Below are 7,438 nucleotides of genomic sequence, written 5' to 3' on the forward strand. Positions count from 1 at the left end.
GCCCTGCCAGGCAGGGCCCTTGCCTTGCTGGTGGGCTGCCTGACAGCACAACTCTGAATCAAGGAGCTCCATCGTGATGGCCACCTTTTCTTGGGCTCACTCATCATGAGGATACATGGGAAAAGCCAGAACCCAGAGGGGCACATGGATGTTACGGGATGTTTCACTTGCCTGGGCTGGTGGAGGTGGTGTTGGGTTTTCAATTTCACTGCGTTCCTTTCTGCCTTCAGGCTCTGGCTATTTACTCCCTTGCACCAATAAATACATTCCAGAATGTTCAATGAACTGCTCCAGATACTATAAAATTGTGCATCTCACATGCATATGTAGAGCTGGACAACTCTGTGAATGTGTGTGGAGGCACGTAAGTATGTGTGGCATGTGTGCACACTGGCATGTAATACACGAGACAAAACTAATAAAGATCTTCACAGAATTGTACTTGTGGCCCAAAACTGCTCTGGCTGCAAGTAGACTCAGGTCTAATAAATGAAACATTAAGCATTTGTCCTTATAGGCTTTAAATTTTCAATTCTTACTCCATTATGTTTTTTGGTTTAAAAATTACAAAAGCTCCCTAAAAACAAATTCATAAATAATAGAAGCATATAAGACAAAAAGTGAAAGTTCCAGAAACTCCCTGGAGATGTGTACGTGTGTATGTTATTCACACTTACACTACATGCAAATTAAAAAATAATAAAAGTGGGATCATCCTTTGTCAACTATTTTTATGTTACTATATTCTGTATCAGCCATCTGAATTGACCTAATTTTTATTGATAATTAAATGAAATTCCAAGGCAGAAATGTTTCAGCTGTTCCCACAATAATGAACATCTAAGTGGCTCCAGTTTTTCACCAGTTACAAATAATGCTGCCATGAACATCACTGCAAGGCATGCAAGTATTTCTGCCAGCTAGATAGATTCCTGTAAGTGAATTTCTGGGTCAAAGGGTATGAGTACTCTTTTTTTAAGAAAAACTGCCACATTGCTCCCTGAAATGGTGGTGTTAATTTACCCTTCTACCAAGAGGGTAGGGGACTGACTGTTTCCCTATGCCCTTACCAACACTTGGTATTCTCACTTTTTTGTTTTTTATCTATCTAATAGGGAAACCTATTTTAAAAACTGCATTTGCTTAATCACTAATGAAGTTATCTTTCCACTTATTATTCATTTGTGTTTTCTTTTCTGTGAGTTGTCTTTTTCTTCTAAGATGTTTCTTCTTTCCTTGTTAATTTGTTAGAGATCTTTTAATCCAATTAGTGTGATCAATCTTTTCTCTGCTAGACATGTTGCAAATGTTTTCTTCCTGTCTGTCATTTGTCTCGACTTTGTTTATGGTATCTATTGCCAAGTGGAAAATTTTAATTTTCATGTAGTCAAATTACTTATCTTTCCCTTTCAGTCTTCTGAGTTTCATGCCTTCTTAGGAAGTCTGACGCTACGTCAATATTATTGAAATAATCTCCTGTTTTACTCTAGTATTTATACAGTATTTCTTTTATATTCACTCTAAATTCATATAAAATTCATATTTGAGAATGGGTAGTCAGTTGTTCCAACATCATTATTCAATTGTCTATTCCTTTCTACTGATCTGAAATTATACTCTTATCACATACTAAATTCCATTTGTTGATTTGTGAACTCTGTTCAGTTCCATTGACTTTTGTTTTTTTCAGTTCCTGCAATAATATGACACTGTTTTAATAAAAGTTCCCTTTTCTGTTCTTTTTTTTTTTTTTTTTTTTGCTACCTGGTAGGGCAAATTCCCATCTTTTTATCCCACTTCAATTTTTTCCTTTGATATATTTGTGCATTTGTCTTAATACGAGAATGTCAGTCTATGAAGTGTACTACCCTCTCCCATTGTCCTCAAAATCCCATTGGTGTTTTGATTGGGATTGTATCAAATTTATGGATTAATCAGTGAGAATCTGACTCATTTGAATATTGAATGCTCTCATTTGGGTACTTGGTTTACCAATTCACTTACTCTTTGATAATCTCTAGTAACATTTTAAGGTTATTTTCAACAAGCTCATTTTAAAGACATTTTATAACTTTTACTGCTACTGAGAATGCATTTTTTTTCCTGATTAGATTTTTTCTAGATAGATTTTTAGATGCATATCTTAGAGTTTTTAAGTAGAAAATCATATTTTCAAATAATGATAATTTTACATTTTGATTTCACAGTTGTGTGTGTGCACGCATATACCTCTCAATTATTTCGGTTGTCTTAGTAGTTTGGTTGTGATCTCTCTGGAGGAAAGTTAATAATAGTAATAGCAAGCATCCTCATCTTATTCCTGACTTTAATGGGAACACCTCTATGGTTTTACCATTGGATATTATCAGGTTTAAAGAAGTCATTTCTGATAAATATATTTTATCAAGTTAAGGAAGTTTCTTTTTATTCTTAGCTTACTGAAAGAATTTTTCAAAAATCAAGAATGGGGATTGAATTATATTAAATGCCTTTTCAACATCTATTGAACATAGTTTTTTCTCTTTTATTTTCTAATGCTGAAAATAAATGTATCTGGCTGAAGTATATCAGTCTTTTAGGAACTATAGGTTTTAATTTGCTAATATTTTATTTAGAATCTGCATACATATTCACATGGTCTAAGGTTTTTCCTTTTTGGGCACTCCATGGCTATCTCATGATTGAATTTAAGCAGGCCTCATAAAATGAATTCAGAACTTTGTCATTCTTTTAATGTGTTGGGACAATTTAAATTTGAATCATTTATTACTCAAAGGTTTTACAGAACTCTCCCATAAAACCACCTGGGCCCTGTGCTTTTCATTAGATCTTTTACCTTTTCAAGGAGCTTCCAACCTAGTCTGGGACGGGCAGTGGTGGGCTTACAATCAACCAGTTTCTATTCAACAGTCCCTGCTCTGCCTTCTGTCTGATGGACATACATTCAGCCAGAGGTGGAAGTGAGACACTTGTTGCCTTAGAAAACAGCAAGGAGAGAGGAATACAAAGAAACAGTTCATTGTCAAAGCAGAGTTGGGGCTCTCACATCACAATGAGACTCATTCTACTTTGTGACTTAATCAGCCCCCTTGAAAAAAAAAAGAACTAATAGTGTCTCACCACTAAGACCCACAATGTCTGCGGCATCAGCCCAGTAAGGTAAGGACTTGGTCAATGACTGTGGGTTTCCCTATTTTTTGTCCCCCTCTTCCAACTCAGGACTAACCAGAGGAAGCCAAATATGCTCCCCTAGCCAATCCCATAGGATGCCTCGCTTCTAGTTAGCCTGCCCACAGCCTCCCCATGCCAGCAGCCTCCAATCAGGGCATACCCGCTGCCTTCCCTTTTCTCCACTACAGAGCTTTCCCACTCCTCTGCTTGACTTAGTCTCAGCCAAATACAAGTGATGGTGCTGACTCCTTTGCTATAGCAAGCTCTGAATAGCCTTTGCTTGTTCTCATTTGGGTGATCTTTGTTGATTTTCACACCCCTAGGCTGTGAGGATTAAACAAAGGTGAATGGTAATCCAGGTGAAAGCAGCAGGTCTGATGCCCTACAGGACAGGCAAACTGAGTCACAGCCTCTGTCAGCACAGAAAGGGGGACATGGACAGACACTGAGCAGCCCCTGCCAGCCTGCCCAATGCATGTCAACCACCTGTAGCACTGTGGGACAGGGCCCAGCTCTCCCTCCTTACCCACCCAGCAGAGAAACCATTTCCAGGTACTCCCCTCAACACTGGCTGCCTCCTCATCCCCCTGGGGGACAGGCTCCCTGTGATAAGTGGTTTATATCAAAGCATTTAACTTCACCATAACCCAGGGGTCAGTGTGATGGTTATCTCCATTTTACAGACGAGGCACAGAGGACGCCCAGCTGGTAGGGTAGGACTTCAAACCCATCCACCAAAAGATGCTCCCATTGCCCTCCCCAGCCACCCTGACAGCGCCTCTCCTGGTGGTCCCTTTGGATTCAGAGCCGACAAGGAGGCAGGGCCCATTCCCTGGATGGGAGCAGCCAGCCGCCACTCCCAGCCAAGCACATTCACACGCACTGGGCTCTTTGCCTGGTAAAGTCTGCTCAGTCTATTAACCATGTTTCCAGTACACCTGAAACTTCATCCATCTTTTATTCCTTTCAAAAAAGCCTCTGCCTCAGGTTTGCCGCCTGCCCTATGCCTGCCCCAGCCATTACCTCTGGAATGAGAACAATGTGCCCAGCTAAGCCAACAGCGGGCAGTGAATCAGGACATCCTTGTCAACCCAAGAAGAGGCTGTGGGGGTGGGAGCTGCTGTGGGGTGGAAGTGGGGGCTGTGCTCAGCCTCAGGCAAATTGGACTTAAGAAAGAGGCCAGGTGAGGGGCTCAGCCAAGGGAATCTCAATTGCCAGCCTCTGTGCTGCCAACTGGCCTCACCCCAAGCCCCTTCTTCCTAAGCCCCCAAAGGGCCGTTCCAAGGAAAATCATAAGAGTTTTCAAGCTGGAGGGGCTGATGTAGTAGTAACACGGGTTCACAACCCTCTAGATGCAGTTCCAACAATCCTCAAAGCTCTGAAAATCAAAAACTTTTTAGTATGTTTGGTGCCAAAATTCACGTCCCACTCAAGTGTGAATATTCATACAATTCACTGCAGAATAACCAATGTGTCTGGTTACCGGATATAACTGCAGACCCTGCAGAGGGTCTTGCATATTACACGGTATCTGTGTGCACATATTACCTTTCTCAGTCTGAAAAATTCAGAATTCTGAATCACATCTGGCCCCCAGGGTTTAGGTATGGGATTCTGGACCTGTAATAACTAACGCCAAGGGTTTTACACAGATTATCTCACGAATGCCTTACAAACCCCGTTTTATTATCTTTACCCTACAGATGAGGAACCATGCCCAAGAGGGGGATAACTCGCCTAAGGCCAAACAGACAGGAGTGGCAGAGTCCACCTGTGGACCCAATGGACACCTAGCCCCGATACTGGACGAATTCCCCAGGAACTCCTGAGATCCTTGACTTCAGAAGTGTCCAAGGTGGATGGCAGGCCTAGTCCAAGGGAGGCACTAGGCGTGGTGCCTCTTGGGGACACAGCCACATCAACTTGTGAAAGGCTCTGTGGTCCTGAGGCCACAGCCCTGTTCAGTGCAGCACTTCCTAAACTTATCTTGTCAAGATCTCTCTTTGTTTGTGGTCTTTTTGTTGTTGTTATAACATTTATTGATGTTCCTCAAGATGCACTTTGGGACTGCCTGACTTGGCTCAAACCCTTCTGTCCTGCAGACAAGGATCCTGAGATCCAGGGACAGGAAGTCCCAGCCAAGAACACAGGTGATGGCTCTTCCCAGGAGGGATGTTGGTGATGCTCCTCCTCCTGAGGACAGCCCATACCCTGAGCAGGAGCTCGGATGTGGAGTCCCTGAGTGAGGGTCACAGAGCCTGGAGATTAGAAGGAAGCCAAGCAGCCCCTCTGCCCATTCATGAGGCCGGTGGGATGTGAGGAGCAGGTTCATGTGCCTCAGTGGCCTGAAGTTTGACTGCTCTCTGTCATCCTGCAGACCAGAGCTGGACAGACACTACCAGCTATGGGGGAAGTATTACATGCACTGCCTGTCCTCCTTCTGCCCCACCTCCAGGCACTCTAGGCCTGAAAGGCACAAGAAAGGTTGTGGTTGATCCAGAGAGTGTGCCAGTAGCCGAGAGAGGCAGTCGGAAGAGACGGGCAGACGTGCCCACCTACCACGAAGTGTCTGCATGACGGGCTGCATCCAGGCTGGAGTGGCAGCCCCTCCTGGGAGGACGTGGTCTCTGCCTTGTTCTCTGATTCCTGTAGTGTGCCATTTGCATCCTTGCAGCCCCGAGCAGCCTCCTCAGTGCTGGGACTCTGGGCTACCCCTGCTCACTTCCCAGACATCGACTCCGCACCTGCTGCTCTGTCTGAGAGCCCAGGAGGACTCTGAAAACCATCAGCCTGTGGCTGTAGCTGCAAACTTGAGCCCACATCAGAATCATTTTGGGATCTTGATAAAACACACATTGCTGGGCCCCACCCCAGAGATTCTCAGTAGGTCTGGGGTGTGGCCTGAGAATCTATATTTCTAACAAATCCCAGGTGCTGCTGGTCTAGGGACAACATTTTTCGAGCCTTTGCTGTTAAGGAAAAGGTGGAGCTCTGGGGTTTGTGTAAACATCCAGGCTATTTGGAAATTGGGATGGAATAGTGCTACAACGTATTTCAGAACTAAGCAAACAGCCTGTTCTAGCAAAACCTGAATTATACCTCCATAAACGGAGAGTTTGGAGACTGACAGAACTAAGTGGACTATGGAGGGAGAGGAGATTTAACTCAGCTTTGAATCTAAAGGAAGAACTCTCTTGGCAAAGAAGCCAGTCATTGGCTTTGCTTTTCTCAAGGGTAGGACAAATACCTGAGGTCCACGTGAGAGGAAAAGTGTCAGGGGTGTATTCATTTCCTTGGGCTGCTGTAACAAGTTACCTACTGGGTGGCAACAACAGAAATGTATTCTCTTACAATCTTGGAGACCAGTCCAAAATTAAGGTGTCAGCAGGTTCCGCTGCCACCTGGGGTCCGGGGAGAATCTGTTCCTTGCCTCTTCTAGCGTGGGGTGGCTGCTTGGTGTTCCTTGGTGTTCTTCTGTTGGTGACTGCATGACTCCAATCCCTGCCACCTCCTTACCCTTCTTTTCTTCTCCCCTTGACTGGAGTCAGGCCTGCAGCAGGGTCTCCCTGGCAATAAAAGACTAAAACTCCTCTCAGGACAAGGATTAACTTTCTAGCTCTGTTCCCAAGGAAGCCAGACAACCCAATTAGTTGAATGTCACGTGTGGTATTAGGCAAAACTGCTGATGGAAAAAATGACCACTGAGTGATAAACTATACCTGGACTGGAAGGACTATGAATAAGCTAAAATAGCTGGTAGGAGACCATAGCCTTAGGCTTCCCTAAGTGCAGTAACTCTTAAAACTGGGCATGTCACTTGGAGCACCCTGGGAACTATCATTGCAGGTTGTTGAAAAGATACTGGCTCCTATGGGGCCAAGGAGGCCCCACAACTACCCGTGTGGATCGTCTCCTTACCCCGAGCAGTCACTTGGCATGTGGAGCATCCTGTCCTCTATCCTTCTAAGTGAATCGGATGGTTTCTGAGTGAACCCAGGTATGGTTTGTCCGGGTCTGTGAGTGAATCTGAGCGTCTAGTTGAGCCTAATAACAGCCCCTGGTGGATATGGCACTTCCTCACCTACTTCTAGGCTTTAACCTACATAGATGGGAAGATAGTATTAACCCAGCCAGTCAAGATGAAATCCAACCTGCCTGCTCACTTCCCAGTCCCTGATGCTTTCCCACTGCCGTGTCTCCCTGGCTGACAATCAGGACTAAAGGGCATCTGGGTATTGTCTACCAGCCACCCTTCCTGCCATCCAGT

Source organism: Cynocephalus volans, chromosome 11, assembly GCF_027409185.1.
Source record: "Cynocephalus volans isolate mCynVol1 chromosome 11, mCynVol1.pri, whole genome shotgun sequence".
NCBI classification, from domain to species: domain Eukaryota; kingdom Metazoa; phylum Chordata; class Mammalia; order Dermoptera; family Cynocephalidae; genus Cynocephalus; species Cynocephalus volans.